Source organism: Bos indicus x Bos taurus, chromosome 12, assembly GCF_003369695.1.
Source record: "Bos indicus x Bos taurus breed Angus x Brahman F1 hybrid chromosome 12, Bos_hybrid_MaternalHap_v2.0, whole genome shotgun sequence".
NCBI classification, from domain to species: Eukaryota; Metazoa; Chordata; class Mammalia; order Artiodactyla; family Bovidae; genus Bos; species Bos indicus x Bos taurus.
Window position 1 is genome coordinate 19704803 of NC_040087.1, and position 21353 is coordinate 19726155.

Sequence of the window (21353 nt, forward strand, 5' to 3'; positions counted from 1 at the left end):
TTAGAGAAAATAGTACTTTACTTTCTCTAGGTAGGTACCCCTATAGGTATAGACCAATAGTTATTAAAATGTAGGCTCCAGACCATGGCGTCACCTTCAACTGGGAACTTCCTTGAAAATCAGTTTCTGAGTTCCACTCTAGAAACTCAGGAAGTGGGGCTCAGCCATCAGTGTTTCAGTGAATTTTCCCAGTAATCTTGATGCCTCGTAAAGTTTGAACACTTGGAATAGAAGTGTCACCACTCTAAGTTAATGATTTTCAGTCTGAAACATACTTGGTTTAGCTGGTATTTTATTTCACGTAGTAAGTTTTAAGCAACCTGTAAATGCTGAACTGAAATCAGATGGTAATATTACAAACACAAGTGCTGGTTGAGTGCTTCCTAGATGCCAGGCATTGTACGCACATGCTTTAATGCACATTTCGTATCGCAGTGTTTGACATAGCAAGCAAATGTAGGACCCAGAAGTACCATTTCTTTCTTTGTTGCTTGAAGGGTAGTGTGGGCAAGAGTTTCTCCCTCTCCTGTCAAGAAGTTGTAATTGGAAGTGTTTGGGACCAGCACCGTCAGGTTCCCCAAAACTCAAGGCATGAGACAGAAAACTGATGGTGGTGTCAGTCCTGTTGGGCCTTTACTGGCTGGACAGCAAAGGGAGACCCTGTAGGAGGCAGGGCGTGAGTGTCTGCCAGTTCCCCCGGCTTCCTAGTGGCATCCTGTGTGACCTCATCACGTTGCACAAGGTCCCTCTTCCCCCACCAAAACCTTAATTCAGCAACATGTAAAATTTTATGACTTCCTGGGAAGAGTTGGTTCTGTATCATTATTTTTAGTATGACTAAAATCGCTAATGTTCCCTTGTATCATCTGTCAGATTAAACAATGACTACACATGTGACAGAAATATTTAGAATGAAGTAAAAAGCTCAGCGCCTAGTATAACACACTCCTATACAGTCACCATTTAGATTTAACAACTGCTAATGTTTTGACATTGTGTTAGTCAGCTGAGGTTGCTGTAATAGAATACTGTACCAGGGGTCCCCCGCCTCCGGGATCCAGTGCCTAATGATCTGAGGTGGAGATGATCTAATAATAGTAGAAAAAAGTGCACAATAAAGGTAATGTGCTTGAGTCATCCCGAAACACCCTCCACCCCCAGTCTGTGGAAAAATTGTCTTTCACAAAACTAATCCCTGGTGCCAAAACGGTTGGGGACCGTATGACTTAAGAACAGAAATTTATTTTTTCACAGTTCTGAAGGCTACAAGTCCCAGATCAACAGGCTAGTTGGTTTGTTTCTGGTGAGAGCTCTCTTCTGGCCTGCAGACTTCTTGCTGTGCCTCACCTGGCCTTTCCTCAACTTGTGTGCATGAAGAGAGAGTGAGATCTCTGGTGTCTCTCCTTATAAAGACACTACTTCTACTGGACAGGGCCATGACGTTATGGCTCATTGAATCTTCATTGCTTCCTTAGAGGCCCTCTGTCTCAAAACAGCCACACTGGTGATTAGAGCCTCAATGTTTTGAGTTTTAGGGAGACACAGTTCTACCTATAACAGCTAGTGGCATCAACCTTACCTGGGAACTTGCTTGAAATTCTCATTTTACCCTCCTTGACCCCATTCTTCCTTCTTCCTCCTCACAGGTAGACTTTTTGGAAGTTAGCTTGTGTTGTTCCTTTCCTTACATTACACATTTACTATATACATACACGCACATATTTTTTTCCTCCGTGAGGACTTTTATTTGAATGTATTGAAACTACATTGATTTTAGGGGCAACTGGCATCTTAGAAATACTGTTATTGCATCTTTCAATCCAAGAACATGTTTTTCTCTCCATATAAATTTATCCAAATGGCTATTACGTTTCTTCAAAATTTATTTAGAAGCCTATCTTATACCTACAGATTTGCCATGCCAACAGGTCATGCCATGCTTTATCATAGACTACACTGCCTTAAGTACTTGCATTCTTTCTGGGTTATCTCTGACTATTCCACTGATCCATCTTTTAGAGCCCAAACTGCACTGTTTTAATTAGAGAGGCTTCATAATGTATGTGCATGGCTTGTATCTATAGACATTATATAACTTCATATAATTTGCTTCACGCACATGCATGTGCTAAGTCACTTCAGTCGTGTTCAACTCATTGTGACCCTGTGGACCGTAGCCCACCAGCCTTCTCTGTCCATGGGATTCTCCAGGCAAGAGTACTGGAGTGCGTTGCCATGCCCTCCCTCCATGGGATCTTCCTACCCAGGGATTGAACCTATGTCTCCTGCACTGGCAGGTGGGCTCTTTACTACTAGCACCACTTGGGAAGCCTAATTTGCTTCATATCTGAATGATATTTGCTTTTATTCTCTCACCATTCTGTTTCTGACATTTATCCATGTTGACGCTTGTGGATTTAGTTGATTTATTTTAGCTGCTAATTGATGCATTATAGAACGAATCTATCATGATTTATCTGTCCAGAAGTAATAACAGTAGTTTCCGTTTTTTTCACCGCCATAAGTGATGCTGCATTGAGTATCCTTGTGTGTGGTTCCAAGTGCACATGTGCTGGAGTCTCTTCAGGGGATATACAGAGGTTTGGAACTCCTGGGTGGTAGGGTATATACACCATCAATTTTATTAGATATTGCCAATTTATGCTCTTAGTGAAAGTTGATGCAAATTTTAATTTCCACCAGTAGAGTTTTAATTTTACATATCCTTCATAACTCTTGTCAGGCTTCTTAATTTTTGTTTACTTCATGAGTATAAAACACTATTTTATTGCTATTTTTAAATGTACATGTCCCTGATAATTCAGGGGCTTCCCTGGTGGCTCAAGTGGTATGGAATCTGTCTGCAACACAGGAGCTACAGGTTCAATCCTTGGGTCAGGAAGATCCCTTGGAGGAAGGAATGGCAACCCACTCCAGTATTCCTGCCTGAAGAATCCCATGGACAGAAGAACCTGGTGGCGTACAGTCCATGGGGTCCCAAAGAGTCAGACATGACTGAAGTGACTTAGCATGCACACACTGATAATTCATGAGGTTAATAATCTTTCATATGTGTATTGGTCAGGCACATGGTTCCTTGGGAACTGACTGTTTGCATCTTTGTCTACTTTCTATTGGGTTGGTTGTCTTAATGTAAGTTCTTTATATAATTTTATTATTGAAATAAAATTTTTATTTATTTGTAGTGATTGTAACCATCTTCTCCTTGTCTGTAGCTTGATTTTTTTACTTCTAAAAAATAATGTTCTAATTAAATAGAAAGTGTATATTTAAACATAATTGAATGTATCAATTTTTTCTTTTATGATTTGAGCTAATTATGTCTTATTTAAGAAACTATTTCCTACCTAAGGCCATAAAAGTATTGTTTTTGACAAGTTTTAATTTCTGAGCTCTCCATTCTTTTCCACTGGTATGTCAGTCTTTTTGCATATTGCTTTAATTACTATACCTTTATATATATGAGATACCAAAGCATGAGCTTTGGTATCTCATGCACCATAGATCAAGCTTGTTCTGTTGTTTGAATCTTTCGTAACTTTATTTTTTTCCAATTTATTTTAGGAATGTCAAAATCTTTCATGTAGATGTGATTTGTCAGATTCTCTTTGTATTTCATCAACTTATGGTTTATATATTTTGAAATTATCTTGTTAAGTGAATATAGCCAAGTGGATATCAGGATGGGTCCATAGAATTAGAGCATAAGGATTTGGCAGATGTAAAATACCAGAGATAAAAACCAGAGGAGCTGGAGAAGAAAAGCTTTTTCTCAAACTCTAAGCCAAGGGTTGACATAAAAGTGCCAGGTTATGTCTGCCAAGTTCATGGGAAAAAGACTCATATCAGGGACCTTGTGCTAGATGAGCAGTGAAAGCATAAGAAGGGGGGGTCCAAGATGAAGTCAGTTGGATGTAACTCATAGCCAACTGTTTTTAACTGCTGCCATACCTGTGTATTTGTTTGAAGGAGACTAGCATTGAAGGTTGTTACTTGTCACTGAATCTTGGCAGGATGAAATTCTTTTGGTTGATTAAAACATATCAGAGAAACTTCTAACATTTAATCAATTCCCACCCACACTTTTATTTTGGAAGGATATTCCTCACTTTTGTATTCTTCATTTTAAAGTCTTAGTATCACATTTCATATTCCTCCTTGCATTTTGAACTCCAGGAGGATGAATTATTCCAATTGTCTTACTTCACTGGCTGTTATTGTCTGGAGGAAGCTTAAGAGAGTTCAGTTTACCTGGTAGCCTTTCCCTCTGAGATTTTGTTTCTGGTAGACTCCATTGCTCAGCAGAAATACTCCTATTACAGTGCTCAGTTTATCTTTAGATGAAAACCTTTGCATCTTAAATAAAACGCTCAGCTAGCAGGGTCATGCGTGGGTCTGTTTCTCTTCATCAGTGCTTCTAAGTCTGTTTGCCAAGTCTGAGGTCCTGGACACAGACGTCTTGGAGGAACTCTAGGGGTAAAGGCGCTTTCCATTTAATGTGAAAAATAGCATTCTGCTTTAGGCTGTTTTGCTCAATTGCTCCAAAGTAATTTACCTTGGGGAGTACAGACCACGACTGAGACATTCAAGCTAAAAGGAAACTAATTTTTTTAAAAGTACATATAGTTATAAGCAATCAACAAAGGGGAGTTTATGATGAAAATTATTCTTCAGCCCCAACGGGGACATGTTCTATGGTAAAAGATGCATCTCCCTCGAAAACACATGAAAATGTAATCCCTCTCTTCTCATTCCTTTATTACTTTCAGGTCTCTTTGGGGTGAAGAAACCAAGCAAAGTTAATGTAAGACTTATTTTAGTAAAACAGATGACTATCCAGAGGATTTAAGGTTCTGCCCTTCTTCAGCTCCATACAAACATTTATCTCCTATGTTTAGTTTATGCAAATGAAAGGGCCTTGTAGTGGGTGGGGAAGGCATACCAAATACCCGATAATTGCACAGTTTTAAATTTAAGTTTGTTAGTACAGACTGGAATCTAAGATGGTGTGACATTTTCAGTCTCCAGAAACCTTATAACAAGCTCTGCATATTCTGTATTTGAGTCTGCATTTTCTTTGTCGGCCATTTTCATAGCATTTGATTATACTGCTACAAATTCTACATGGTAGGTCTGGCACAAGATCCCTTCCATGAATAACTATTGCTTTGCCAGATTTAAAAATATAAAAACAAAATAGCTACATTAAACCATGGATGATCTTAGAGTTAATTTTTCAGGAGGGAAAAGGACAAGAGTCCAATTAGACAGCATTCTCTTTAGGATAATGTTTGATTATAGCAGTTCCAGAAGAATCTAACCCCACTGTAGCCTCCAGACTTTAATTATTTCTCTTTGCTAAACAAATCAGAATTAATTTTGAACTTAGATCCTTTCCTGGGTAGATCCTAAAGGCTGGGTCTTCAGGCCAACTTTCTGTTAAAATTCCCTTTACTTGACTTTTTTTAAAAAATGGTTACTATCAGTTTTTCTCCTTCTCAGCTAAAGGTCGTATATTTACCTTGCTTATGTTGATAAGAGTGTGGACCTACTTAGATTCTTAACTTGTCCATGCCACTTCACTATGCCCTGTCTGTTGAACAGAAGGTAAAAGAGTCTACAGGCTGCCATACCTTGACAGTGGATATCATTCTGTGGCTAGAGGTTGACCAGGTAAAAGGAAGTCCTTGTCCAGTATCATCTCAAAGAAAAATTATTTGTGCTACACTTCTTTTCTCAATAATCTATGAAGTTGAGGGCAATACATTTATACAAAAACAGAGGTTAAAATTTTTTTGATATATAGATGCCATAAATATTTCAAAATTTATTGAAAGCCTATACTTTGCATGGCACCTTGCTCAACAATGGGAGAAGGCAATGGCACCCCACTCCAGTACTCCTGCCTGGAAAATCCCATGGACGGGGGAGCCTGGAGGGCTGCGGTCCATGGGATCTCTGAGGGTCGGACACGACTGAGCGACTTTACTTACCTGGAGAGTCCCAGGGACGGGGGAGCCTGGTGGGCTGCCGTCTATGGGGTCACACAGAGTCGGACATGACTGAAGTGACTTAGCAGTAGCAGTAGCAGTAGCAGTTGCTCAACAATATGTGTGATTCCACATTTTACAAATTTAGGAGGAGAGATGAACACATATGCTAGCAACTGTAATTTCAAGCAGTTATAGAATGAGAATCCTATAGAAAATGCAGACAATTGCAAAGATCACAAATGCAAAGATCAAAATTGGTGATCTTTTCTGGCCAGTGGAGGCTTCTGGAGAAAGTTGCATTTGTATTGGGCCTTAGAGATGGGTAGGAATTATCAATAGGCAGACATGTTTCCGTGGTATAAGGACTGCTTTAAATGGCACATGAGTGAACAAGACCAAGGAATGGGAAAGAACAAGTCACCCTCAAAAACAACCAAACTCAATTACATTGGGTAGAAAAGGGTATAAAATGGCACTGAAACTTTAAAGGGGATATCAGACTGTAAAAGATGGAAGAATGATAGAAGACCCAAGGTATAAGTGGGAGTCAGATTATGAAGAGTCAATGATGACTGGGCTTTATAGGCAATGAGAATCACTGAATTTGGGTAGGGCAATGATACGACAACAGTAGTATTCACAGGAGTCTTCCATGGTGACTCTGGTAAGGATTAGAACCAATGGCCTGCAGGTGAGGAGATCAGCTAGAAAGCTCTTGCACTAGTCCGAGAGTTAGTCTTGAACTGAGAACCAAATCACATCTCTACCTATCTCATCAGGGACCCATCCAGGCTTGGTGGAGAGTAAATCTTGTATGATTTTAGGGTGTCCTTTTTAGAAAAAAATAAAACAAATTTGCAAGTAAAAATTGCTTTGATAGGGACATGTAAATGAGGGGCCCTGAGCCCTCAACAATCTGGATGAAACACTGTGAGAATTTTTGAGGTAGAATGATTTGCCCCTGTCATTATTGTTAAATGCATCTGCTTGTTTCAGAGAGGGAGGTTTTATGACAATTGGCTCAAACAGATAAATAAAACAGGTTAGTCCATAAGCATAAACTGCCTAGTTGTGCAAAACCAGGGTCAAGTGGAAAAAACTTATTTCAGCTTTACAGATTTTAAGGTAGTCATATTCATTTTCAACATCCAAACCACTTCTGAAATAAGGATTGGCTGTGCAGAGCCTTTGGTTCAAATCCTGTGTCATCTGTTTCATTTTGAAAAGTGCTTGGAATTGTGCCTGGCACAAAATAAGTGCTCAATAAAATATTAGATATTAGTTTTCATCAATGGGGACTTTAAAGGTAAAATTAATGAAAATGTGTTCAAAACAAGATGCATGTTAACTTGCTTTTAGACAGATCACTTGCCTATGGGATTGTTACTATTTGAGTCCCAGATAAATTGTCTATTTTCTTGTGGCTTTAGGTTCAAGTGGTTCTTAGCTGACTATACATTGCATTATTTGGGACACTTAAGTCTAACCTTTGCCAGGGCCCCACCTGGCCAATTTGATCAAAACCTCTGTGGTTAGCTTGGACATCAGGGTGGATTACAGGCTCCCTGATGACCTTATTATATATCAGAGTCAGAGCTGGAAGCCAGGGTGTGCAGCCTCTCGGTGTGAAGCCCAGAGCAACCTGACTTTAGCCACAGTTGAGATTACCTGCTGCTGCTGCTGCTGCTAAGTCACTTCAGTCGTGTCTGACTCTGTGCGACCCCATAGATGGCAGCCCACCAGGCTCCGCCATCCCTGGGATTCTCAAGGCAAGAATGCTGGAGTGGGTTGCCATTTCCTTCTCCAATGCATGAAAGTGAGAAGTGAAAGGGAAGTCGCTCAGTCGTGTCCAACTCTTCGCGACCCCATGGACTATAGCCCACCAGGCTCCTCCGTCCATGGGATTTTCGAGGAAGGTTCAAATTTTCTTTGTTCTATGTTACTATTTTATCAAAATAAACCATAACTAATTTCTAAGATAGATACTTGTTGAACTATGAAGAAGGTGATCCCAAGAATAAATTTTAAAAAATCCTTCACACTCATTCTTAACTCTATTAATTTATTCCAAAGCCCAATCTCCTTACAAATCTCTATTACACTCTGTTACAATGGTTCTTGTCACCCCTTGCTGTTTCTTTTCACTTAAATATGAAAGCTCTTCCTGGAGCATTCATAAAACCCTAAAAACAGTGGTCCTTACATCAATAATCACACAGTGAACACTTCCTAAAGGCTGGGCCCTGTGTTAGCTCTGTATGTGCCGTGTCTCTTTGTCCTTATAACCCTCCATTTGAGACAGGCATGATTATCATCCCCACTTTAAAGAGGGAAAGTGAATATCCTTGATCACGTACCTGGTCTGAGAAGAGTTTCAGGGCATGTGTACTGAAAGGGAGGAAGAACAGAATGGTGACTGGAAGCTCCATGTAGGGCTCTGACAGACCCAGCAGGTTTTCAGCCTCTACTCTCTGCACTTTGGTTCCCTCATCTGTAAAACACTATAGAAATATTCACCTTGTAGATTGATCATAGTTATTATGAGGGTGATAACTATAGAAGTGCTCAGAGGTGATGACTGTTAATGATTTAATGAATCAGATGTGCTGCTGTCTTATTTTTCAAATACATCCTAGGTTTTAATGGTAAAATTTTTACTGTTATTTATGATTTTACAAATAAATGCATGTAACTGTAAAAAAAAGGAAATCAAATAAACAAAAATTAAAAAAAAACAACCCACTGTTGATTCTACAAGTGAGAGAGGATTTATTTAATTTTTTTAATCCCTTTTATTTTTTCTCTACATTCACATACACATGATTTAGAATGAGATGGTGTACATTATTGTTCTTTTAATGGCTTTTCACTCAGTAATGTTTATATTTTCTATTTTGCTATACAGTCTTTCTTTTGGGGCTTCCCTGGTGACTCAGTGGTAAAGAATTTGCTGGCCAATGCATGAGATGCAGGTTCAACCCCTCTGTCGGGAAGATCCCCTGGAAAGGAAATGGCAACCCACTAGAGAATTCTTGCTTGGGAAATTCTGTGAACAGGGGAGCTTGGCAAGCCACGATCTATGAGGCCACAAAAGAATCAAACACGACTTAGTGCAACAGCAGCAGTTTGCTATTAATATTATGCTTGCAGATGGGTGTTTATGCCCATAGATGTTTAACCAGGCCATTACTACAGGATTGTGCATGATTCAAGGACTTGCTATATTATATAATTTGCTGTGGGCAAGGCTGGCTCTCCTTACCTTACACAGAATGGAGTTGGTGCAAAGAGGCAGGTAGAGTCTTGCCCAGGGGGAAGTCTGTCAGACATTCTCCTTGTATGGTCATGAAGGCCAGAAGTTGAGCATGTTGGGAGACACTAAGGAGGTCTAGGTGGGAGATTCCAGAGATGCTCCCACTGTAAGGGGAAGCTAATGTCAAACGGAGCCCTAGGGCCAGGACACAGTCGAATCTTAGGCTTGTGAAAGATGAAATATAGAAATGGACAATTGCTAGACCATATATAAGAACAGAACTCTGACCCACAACCTGCAGCAACTAGTCCAGGATAGTAGCGCTTCGTCTAAGAAGATAACCCAGAAAGCCAGCCTGCTAGACGTCAGGCTTGCAGGAAGCCAGACTGCCATCTCTAGTGAACAGTCCAGAAAGCTAAGCAGTAGCACCAAGGACATAATTAATAACTGACAGCTTCCTACATTTTGTCCCCACTTCCAACTTAGGACCAACTAAAGAAAGACAAACATGCACCCTGACCAGTCATACTGGATGCCCCACATGTGGTCAAACCACCTCCAGCTTACCCAGGCCAACAGCCCCCAACCAGTGCTTACTGGAGGCTTACGTTTAATCCACAGTCAAGCTCTCCCACTCCTATGCCTGCCATTGAGTCTCTGCTGAAACACCAGTGAATGGGTGCTGACAACCTTGCTATAGCAAGCTCTGAATACATAGCCTTTGCTTTTCACATTTGCTTGGTCTTCATTTATTTCCATGGGCTTCGCAGGTGGTGCTACCAGCAAAGAACCCACCTGCCAGTGCAGGAAATGCAAGAGACGCGGGTTTGATCCCTGGATCGGGAAGATCCTCTGGAGGAGGGCATGGCAACCCACTCCATTATTCTTGCCTGGAGAATTCCATAGACTGAGGAGCCTGGCAGCCTACAGTCCATAGAGTTGCAAAGAGTCAGACACTATTGAAGCGACTTAGTATGCATACACACATATATTTCCATACTTGCTTGATGCCCAAGATAGGCTGCTTGTGTATGACCACTTCAGATAAGATCCTGTGTCTTTGATAGAACTTTATCTCTTTTTGTGAGGTACAGGCTATTTTTCTGGAAGGCAGAGATCATAACTTACTCATCTGTATTCCTAATATCAAGCATTGCCTGGTTCATAATACAGACTGCGGAAAGGAGTGGGGATGAAATCCCACTCACAAGGATTAGGCTGTTTCTTTTCCAAAATGGAACCTGGAAAGCCCAACATGTCTAGTCTGTCTTGTTTTGTTAGAATGAAATGTCATCCCAAATTCCAGCTTAAATGTAAACCAAACTGGAATTGACCTGGGAATGAGGGGAATTTCACGGCCTGAGGGATTTTGTAAAATCTCTAGAGAACTATTTTAAAATATTTTTGGCACAGCTTTCCCCTATTTTGTTTAACACCTTCTAAACCCATGTACATTTTAAGGGAAATTTAATTTAAAAGATTTTTTTTCCCTTAGCTAAATGGAAGCAGGTGCTATTCAGACAGTAAAGGAAACCATGGCTAAGCTAATTTGGCTTGCTCGTTATCCCTGTTTCCCAGGCAAATAACTGAAATGTGACCTGTGGCCATTTAATTGTCATTGAGATCAAGTTTCGTGAGGCTTCTCCACCATTGTGTCAATATATCTACACCAGAACCTTGACCAGAAGCCCCACATTTCAGTTATGACCCATATCAGCTCCAGGCTGCCTTCCTCAGGATGGAAATACCATTCTTGCATTAGCATTGGGACCTGGAATACTGCACTTGGCTTCTATATTGACCTTGCCTGGTGTGTTCTTCCCTAAGACACTTTAGATTTGAACACTGAAACAATTTTATTGCTTAGCTAAAACTTCTTCAAACATATGGGGAAGAAGTCCAAAGGTGACTAACTTTGGAGCAATAAATTCTCAGAAATTCTATTGAGAATATTCTAAATTTAGAATATTTTAGAGTATTCTAAAATTTGAGAATTCAATTAATTCTCAGATTTCAGGGCTGTAATGATATTGTTTTTGTGCTAAACATCCCATCTGATGGCTCAGATGGTAAAAAATCTACCCACAATGCAGGAGACCTGGGTCCCACCCCTGGCTTGGGAGTATCCTCTGGGGTAGAAATGGTAACCCACTCCAGTGTTCTTGACTGGGAAATCACATAGACAAAGGAGCCTGACGGGCTACAGTCCATGGGGTCATAGAGTTGGACCCAAATGAGTGACTAACACACTAGACTATAAGCTCTACAATGGCAGGGACCTTGTCTGTCTTATTTATTTCTGTGTCTCTTGTACTTGACATATAATAGCACCTAATAGGAATTTGTTCAATGTGTGTTGGGATCTTGGAATTCAGAGTCCTTGGCAGAAGGTGCTGAATCACAGCAGACAGCAAAGACAGAGAGCAAAGATCTTGTAAAATATATGCAAACAACAACACTATAGCAATTCTAACTGCAGAAAGAAGGCTAGTTTGGCTGGATATTTATTAACAAATAGACAACTTTATGTTAGAGTCTTTGGTGAGTCCAGAAGTTCTGCCCAATAGAATTAAGTGAATCTAAGATGAGTAATCTGTTTGCCTCATTCAGAAGAGAAGGTTTAAAATAATGCCGGGTTACACTATATTGGCTTGTGGGCAGGGCCCATAATACAGTGGCATAATGAGCTCAGACCACCAGTGGGAGGAAAGCAATTCCGTGTCCCCTGAGGGTGCTAAGGAGGACAAACCTTTTCTTCAATTGCTGGCTAACAGAGAGAAAGCTTCCTCTACTTGTAACCTCTCCTCCTAAGCAGCCTAGTGGAAATAGCTGTGCCAACTCTGAGCCATGTATTTGTACAACCAAATCCTCACTACATTTATCACCTAGTTTTTCCACATCTGTCTCAGCAGTCTTGGTGGGTGGGTGGGGAAGAGAAAAGGTCGTGAATAAGACGAGTCTCTTAACATTGACTTACGTAGTGGAGCAGGAGGGGTTGTCACTCAGCATGTTTCAGTCTCCTTTCACTGTGCCTCCTATGGGGCAAGGGCTGAAAAGCTAAAAACTACATTTCCCAGAAACCCTTTTGTCCTGAGTGGTGGGTGGGGTTTAGCTGCTGTCATTTTTTTTTTTTAATTAATGAATTTTTTAAATTGAAGGATAATTGCTTTACAGAATTTTGTTGTTTTTTTTTTCAAGCATCAACATGAATCAGCCATATCCTCTTATTTGAAAGGCAAAGTTATTTCTCCTGCTGACTGGGATGATTAAGGACCTTGTGGTTTCTCTGTAGCGCTGATACTAAAGGCTCCAGGGCCTGGCCCCTAGGGTGGTCGATGTTGAGAGGCAGGTCATGAAGCAGCCATATTGCCAGTGCACATGGTCTTCTGGTGGAGTCCTGGAACCTGCAGCAATGATGGGGCTTGTGGAGGTCTCTTCTTCATGGCAGTGGGATGTGTTTGTACACCAGCTTCCCAACCAGCAGGCAGCAACCTGGGTGGCCTGGTTCCACTATGTGGCTTGGGATGTGTTTCTAGAAGAACCTAGAGTTTGTTTCGTTAGCCCTCCTGATGCCCTGTAACCATTTAACACACTGAAATAAACACAGTTCTGCTTCAACTAGCCAGATGAAGTTCTTCTCCCTGCAATGGAACCCTGACCACTGAAAGGCTGAATCAAGCTTTCTGCGTTAAGTGTTATTGAGGGTTGCCCTCTCCCATTCCTGTTGTCTTGGTTTTAGACAATTATGTGCAAAACTATTGCTGTGTAACTTTTGATTCCTGAATTCTAAGCTATTGTGCGTTTGTCCACTATATTCTAGTAAGTGGTAGGCAATTAGAAATCCAAGGTTGTGGGGTTTATTAAAATACTGAATCTGTTATATATTAGATTCTGATTTGTTCAGAAAAATGTTGAGCTGCTAATTTATCTGTCCAGGGCCTGAGCTTAGAATTACCTTGTCTGTTGTTATTAGTGTTGCTCCTTGGTGTCTCAGAAACCTCTGCATGACATATAATATAAAAATAATACCAATGACTTATAATAAAGCATTATGTTTGTGACCTTTATTATGATTTTTGAAAATGACATAATGATCCTTCCCTTATGTCAGGGTTAAGGGAAAGTATTGCAAAAAAGAAAAGTAAGATTCTGAGATGTATGATAATTTGTTGAAAATCACGAGGTTAGTTAATAAATAGTGGAATCAGGCCTATACCAGATCAGAAGAGCTTACTTTTGACAAGAAAAGCAACTGCCTGATGTAACAGGTTTTCGCCAATAACCAGCCAAGAATAGCCTGGGATAGCTAAAGGAGCTAGTTCCTCTTTTTAAAAAATTAACCAAAAAAGATTCGTTGGATGGTATATAACATTGCTGGTGCCCTTAAAACCGTCACTTTGGATGCAAAAGACTGAGTTATTGACAGGAGTTAGGGGGTGAAGGGCAAGAGACAGGAGTCAAGCTGAAATGTCTCCTTGCAATATCTGTGAGTGCTGAGGCAAACTTAGGTTATAGCTTTAGTCCATCAAACAAGGACGTGAAAAGCGGCCTTAAGGAAAAGACATTAGGCTGGGCTGAGGCAGGAGAGGAAGAGCATAGGGCGTCTTGTGGAGAAGGAGAACAGACTACCTGCTGGGCTTAGTGCCTCGGTTAACACTTTCTTGTTTTGTTTTGTTCTTGCTATTAATTCCTATTATTAGAGAATCCTTCAAAAGGGCCCTGTGGGTTTGAAACAGAGTGAGAGTAAAACATTCTTTTCCACCAGATATCTCTTCGTCCCTTCTAGCTAAGACTTTCCTGGACTTAGTTTTAGTGTTACTGGTACATGAGGAGGTTTTTTTTTTTTTTTTTAGCTGTGGAAGGATGTACATGTAGCCAAATGTTTCATGGTCCTATCTGTAATGTGCTTTAAAGCTTTTTCTGAAAGTGAAATTTATTTAAAGGAAAGGCTGTTTCCTACCAGTTGGAACAGCATCTAGAAGTATGACTCATGCAGCTGGTCCCAAGGGTTTTGATAGTAGAAACTTGCCACAGAACAAGCAGAAAGACATTAACCTTTATAATGCTGCAGATCTGACTTCGGCAGCTCTGCCACCAAGAGCCTAAGCATTTCTAGTGCCTTCTTTTGTTTTGCTTCCATTGGGAAGACAAGCTAGCTGGTTGATAATAGTAACTAAGTCTGTTGGGACTATCATCCTAGGAGGTAAATTGATGGTTGAGAGGAAGGTGAAGTGGAAGATTAGCTCTCCAGTTCCAGGACTTGCTTCAGAAACTCTGTCTGGTCTGTGTATGGTATCCTGACTGGAAAGAGGTTTTGGCCATATCTTTATATCATGGAAATTGGATGGGTTTTGCACATACACAGACCTGAATTTGAGTAACTTGACTAGATATTTGATATTGGGAAAATTATGTAAACTGTCAGAGTCTGGGTTTCCTCATTTGTAGAATATAGATGATATGACAATCAAAAAGCTGTTGAGAGCACTTGAAAATGCTTTAAAGGCAAGCCACACTGCCTCCTGGCACATAGTAGGTACTCAACAGATGGCAAATGACCTTTATGATTATGCTCAGGTTATTTGCTAGTTGTTTCCTTAACTCTGTGCTGAGTTTCTCTTTTCCATTCAAGTTTTTAAGTTTCCTACTCAAATCTGTCTTTCCCTATTTCTCTGTGTGTTATTAGCATGAGGTTTACATATAGTGTTTCTATTTCTGAATCTTAGAATCCTTGTATACACACACACACACACACACACATATTTTAAAAAGAGATCCTCATAATAGCCTGCAAAGTTGGCAGCCAGGGGGGTGTGTCTCCTTATTTCAGAGATGGGAATGAGTTGAGACACTAGGGAAAAAAAAAAAAAGGAAAGAGAGCATACAACAGGAGCACTTATTCTGGGGTTTATGGGCTTCAATTTCCTAAAACATAAATGCAAAAAATTTGTGGTACGTTTTGATCAAGAGAAGGTCTGTGGTTTTCATTGGATTCTCAGATGGTCTGGGATCCACCTCCTCTCCCCCAAAGCTTATGAACCACTGAGGTTAAAGACATAGGAGTCAAGAGAATGACTTGAAGGTGGTCCCTGGTTTCTGCATTCAGAATAGCAATGTGTGGTCGGGGTACCACTTCCATTATAGTCCCTCGGGTTGCTTTTTAAGATGCGGATTCCTCACCCTATCTTAGACTGGCAGAATCCAGAGCTAGAGAATCTGGCATTTGAACAAGTTCTCCAGGTGATTTTTATGGCTTCTAAGGTTGGAAATCCACTGATATGGTGATAAAACCTGCCTTTGAAGTCAGGCCCCCATGCATGGTCCCACACATACAGCTGTGAGACCCTGGGGCTGTTACTTCAGTGTTCTCATCTGAAAAATGGGAAGGATTATCATATTTCTCTCATAAAACATGTGTGAACATTGAAACAGATAATGTCTGTACAAATTAAGGGCTTAATATGATAATTACTCAATAAATGTTAGCTGAACTGATAATAATATTATTACCGGTGTTATTATTATCAGTGCCTTTATTAGGAAGGTAGGAGAAAATTGAAGGCCCTGACTCTGTAGGAAGTTAACGGGTGGAGCTGACTGAGTGTTTACTTCAGTTGCTTTTGTGAGTCATCTGCTTCAACCACATAATATTTGTCAGTGATCAATTTTGTATTATGAAGACTACTGAAATGAGTAAATCAGTTAGATTATAGTTAATGGGAAATTTCCTTTCCTTCTTTCATTTTAGCAGCTTCTAATTTAAAAAAATGTTTGTTTCAAAGAGAGCTTTTTATATACAGTTTACTGAAAAATAATTTACTGTTTATTATCTGTGGTAAATTCTTTAGTTAATTGGTCGGGAATTTCACTCCTTGAGCCAGACATGCGAGAGTTTGAAGTCAAGTGGGCCTTAGGAAGCATTACTGTGAACAAAACTAGTGGAGGTGATTGAATTCCAGCTGAGCTATTTCAAATCCTAAAAAATGATGATGTGAAAGTGCTGCACTCAATATGCCAGCAAATTTGGAAAACTCAGCAGTGGCCACAGGACTGGAAAAGGTCAGTTTTCATTCCAATCCCAAAGAAGGACAATGCCAAAGAATGTTTAAACTAGTGCACAATTGCACTCATCTCACATGCTAGCAAGGTAATGCTCAAAATTCTTCAAGCTATGCTACAGCAGTATGTGAACCAAGATCTTTCAGATGTATAAGCTGGGTTTAGAAAAGGCAGAGAAACCAGAGATCAAATTGCCAACATCTGTTTGATCATAGAGAAAGAAAGGGAATTCCAGAAAAATACCTACTTCTGACTGTGTGGATCACAACAAACTGTGGAAAACTCTTAAAGAGATGGGAATACCAGACCACCTTACCTGTCTCCTAAGAAACCTGTATCCAGGTCAAGAAGTAACAGTTAGAACCTTACATTGAACAACTGACTGGTTCAAAATTGGCAAAAGTACTCCTTAACTCCTGTCAAGGCTGTATATTGTCACCCTGATTATTTAACTTCTATGCAGAGTACATCATGTGAAATGCCAGGCTGGATGAATCACAAGCTGGAATCAAGATTACTGGGAGGAATATCAACAACCTCAGATATGCAGATGATACCACTCTAATGGCAGAGAGTGAAGAGGAACTAAAGAGCCTCTTGAGGAGGGTGAAAGAGAAAAGTGAAAAAGCTGACTTAAAACTCAACATTCAAAAAACTAAGATCATGGCATCTGGTCTGATCACTTCATGGCAAATACTTGGGGAAAAAGTGGCAACAGTGACCAATTTTATTTTCGTGGGCTCCAAAGTCACTGCAGACAGTGATTGCAACCACAAAATTAAAAGATGCTTGCTCCTTGGAAGAAAAGCTTTGACCCTAAACAGCATATTAAAAAGCAGAGACATCACTTTGCTGACAAAGATCCGTATAGTCAAAGCTGTGCTTTTTCTAGTAGTTATGTATGGATGTGAGAGTTGGACCATAAAGAAGACTGAGTGCTGGAGAACTGATGCTTTTGAACTGTGTTGTTGGAGAAGACTCTGAGAGTCCCTTGGACTGCAAGGAGATCCAACCAGTCTATCCTAAAGGAAATAAGTCCTGAATATTCATTGGAAAGACTGATGCTGAAGCTCTAAAACTTTGGCTACCTGATGTGAAGAGCCGACTCATTGGAAAAGACCCTGATGCTGGGAAAGATTGAAGGCAGGAGGAGAAGGGAATGACAGAGGATGACATAGGTGGATGGCATCACCAACTCAATGGATATGAGTTTGACCAAACCCCAGGAGATAATGAAGGGCAGGGAATCCTGGAGTGCTGTGATCCATGGGGTCAAAAAGAGTCAGATGTGAGCTAGCAACTGAACAACAAATTATGTTGTTTGAAAATTTTAAATTGTACTTAAATTTCTTTGGCTTAACTGACAATTTTTAGGAATCGAAACATAGTTGAAGGCCCAACTAGGGAGGCATGGGATTTTTATTGCAGGTGCTAGAATTCTAGAGGATGTTGCCTAATGTTGGAATTGTTGCCTAACTTCACAAAAGACTGGAAAATTCATTTAAGAGTCTCCTTCTGAAAGAACTTACAAAACAACTGAGAAAGTCTTATAAATTACTCTCTCTCATCTTCATAAGGACATACATTACTGTCCATATATATTAACCTTATTTTTAAAAGATAAATGAATTTTTAAAAGGGAACAGGAAAATGCATCATTATAGACATATATATACATATATATGAGAGTGTGTGTGTGTGTGTATATATATGTTTCAGTTTAGTCGCTCAGTCGTGTCTGACTCTTTCTGACCCCATGAACCACAGCACACCAGGTCTCCTTGTCCATCACCAACTACTAGAGTTTACTCAAACTCATGTCCATTGAGTCAGTGATGCCATCCAACCATCTCATCCTCTGTCATCCCCTTCTCATCCTGCCTTCAATCTTTCCCAGCATCAGGGTCTTTTCAAATGAGTCAGTTCTCTGCATCAGGTGGCCAAAGTATTGGAGTTTCAGCTTCAGCATCAGTCCTTCCAATGAATATTCAGGACTGATTTTCTTTAGAATGGACTGGTTGGATCTACTTGCAGTCCAAGGGACTCTCAAGAATCTTCTCTAACACCACAGTTCAAAAGCATCAATTCTTCGGCGCTCAGCTTTCTTTATAGTCCAACTCTCACATCCATATGTGACTACTGGAAAAACCATGGCTTTGACTAGATGGACCTTTGTTGACAAAGTTATGTCTCTGCTCTTTAATATGTCTAGGTTGGTCATAACTTTTCTTCCAAGGAGTAAGCGTCTTTTAATTTCATGGCTGCAATCACCATCTGCAGTGATTTTGGAGCCCCCCAAAATAAAGTCTGTCTCTGTTTCCACTGTTTGCCCATCTATTTCCCATGAAGTGATGGGACCAGATGCCATGATCTTCGTTTTCTGAATGTTGAGTTTTAAGCCAACTTTTTCACTTTCCTCTTTCACTTTGCTCAAGAGGCTCCTTAGTTCTTTGTTTCTGCCATAAAGATGGTGTCATCTGCATATCTGAAGTTATTGATATTTCTCCCGGCAGTCTTGATTCCAGCTTGTGCTTCATCCAGCCCAGTATTTCTCGTGATGTACTCTGCATATAAGTTAAATAAGCAGGGTGACAATGTACAGCCTTGACATACCCCTTTCCCGATTTGGAAACAGTCTGTTGTTCCATGTCTAGTTCTAACTGTTGCTTCCTGACCTGCATATAGGTTTCTCAAGAGGCAGGTCAGGTGGTCTGGTATTCCCATCTCTTTCAGAATTTTCCACAGTTTGTTGTGATCCACACAGTCAAAGGCTTAGGCATAGTCAATAAAGCAGAAATAGATGTTTTTCTGAACTCTCTTATATATATAATATGTACAAATATTTGGATTATAAATGGAAAATCACACAGTTGAAATGAAGACCAGAGGCCAAGTCAAATGAAAAAATACAAAAATTAATAATGCTACTATCTCACATTGAACTTAGGGCTTAGTATTGGTTGCTATATATTTTTTTTTAACAAGTTGCCCATGAGAGGAGCGAATGGCAAAGTCCTCTGGTGGCAGTGAAGTACTCAGGTAAGAAAGACATGCAACAAAGGACAGCAAAACCCAGGTACATAAGCCAACGAGGAGGAACAGCAAGCAATTTAAATTCAAAGCAAATTTACAAGTCTCATAAGGAATATTTTAAGGAAACACAGCTATGAATTAAAAATTTGTGGTAACTGTTGAGAAGATAGTGAAGTGGTAATGGAAGAACCTGCTGAGAAAAGTTCTCCGTTTCTTTTCCCTCTTTCATCTTCTCTTTGACAATGAATTGTCTCAGGTTTCTCTTGAGCTCCTTATCAAGTACTGCTCTTTGCTTTATGCGCTTGGATATGGCTGCAGCTTGAATTCGTTCTTCAAACCATCCTCTGGCACTCTGAGGTTGTGTGTCATCACCAGACACTGTCATGGCCCCATTTATTGTAGGGAAAACTCAGAAATGTGATTGAGTGTGGAGCAAATACCCACATGGTGTCAGGGAGCAGTTTATGTGGCTTGGGCCCATGAGATTACCAGGTCAATATGGTCCAGCTGCCTAAATTGATAGAACCACTGTGTCTCCCAATCATTTCCTCATGTAGAGCCAAAACTTAAAACTACCAGCAACAGGGAAATATCTGGGCTGAGCATGGAATCAAGCCAAGTGTGTCCACAGTCAATTGAGAAGAAAATGGCCTAAATGGAAGCTCAGGTCATCTGTCTTCTTCAGATCTAATGTCAGTCACCATAACGTCCACTGTGCCTTGACCTGAGGGAATTTCCTCTGCTCCATGTGTGCCCAAATTCCCCTGAGACTTTCCTCCCACCCCCAGTCTCTAGTTTGTTAGTTTAGCTGGTGTATTTTCACTGGTATATTCTGTCCTCTCAGATTCTAGACCTGTTCTTCAGGAGTAGGGCTGGAAAATTGCTTCATTGCTTCACTCAGATAAACCTCTAGGAAAAAGTTGCCTCTGCAGATCAAGCTCACGCTCTTATGCATCTCATTCACTGGGTCTGTTTCTCCGAGTCTCTCTCTCACATGCACATTTATGATGTTTCCATGTTCCATGTTTTCTCTGTCTTTGCTCTCTCCTTATTTTTATAAGTGTTTCCTCCTATCTTTCACACACAAGTTTCCTGCTAACTGTTATTATTTCCCTTGTATTAATATTAACTTTCATTATGGGTCCTATGCTCATGGTCATCTTCTTTCATTGCCTCAATCTATTTTCAGTCTTGCTGAAACTATACTTGTGTGTGCGTGTTCAGTCACTCAGTCTTCCTGATCCAGGGATTGAACCTGCATCTCTTGCATTTCCTTCTTTGGCAGACAGATTCTTTACCACTAGCGCCACCTGGGAAGCCCGTATGTATGTGTATGAAGTTATTTATATATATATATATATATATATATATACACACACATATTATATCGGAGAAGGCAATGGCACCCCACTCCAGTACTCTTGCCTGGAAAATCCCATGGACGGAGGAGCCTGGTAGGCTACAGTCCATGGGGTCGTGAAAAGTTCGACACGACTGAGCGACTTCACTTTCACTTTTCACTTTCATGAATTGAAGAAGGAAATGGCAACCCACTCCAGTGTTCTTGCCTGGAGAATCCCAGGGATGGAGGAGCCTGGTGGGCTGCCGTCTATGGGGTCGCACAGAGTCGGACACGACTGAAGTGACTTAGCATACATATTGTATACATAATGAAATTAAAAGGGAGAGCACCGTCTCTTCTGAATCAGATGTCTGTGGGAACTGTTACCTTTCTCAGCTCTCCAGTTAAAGAGTGATGTTCCTCAGTCCCATGCAAACATCAGTTGACATAGTATGTTTAGTCTGAAGTTTGGACTTAGCTGATTGGTATACTTTGTTGTTATTCCATTAGCTCTTGAATGACATACAAAATTTATTTAAAAAGTCGAAGTCTTGTAAGGGATATTTCCACGCATTCATTTCCTATTGGAGCATTTTCTTTTGACAGAGTCAACTCGAAAGTCTCCTTGGGAGATGATAAGGTGGACTGGCAC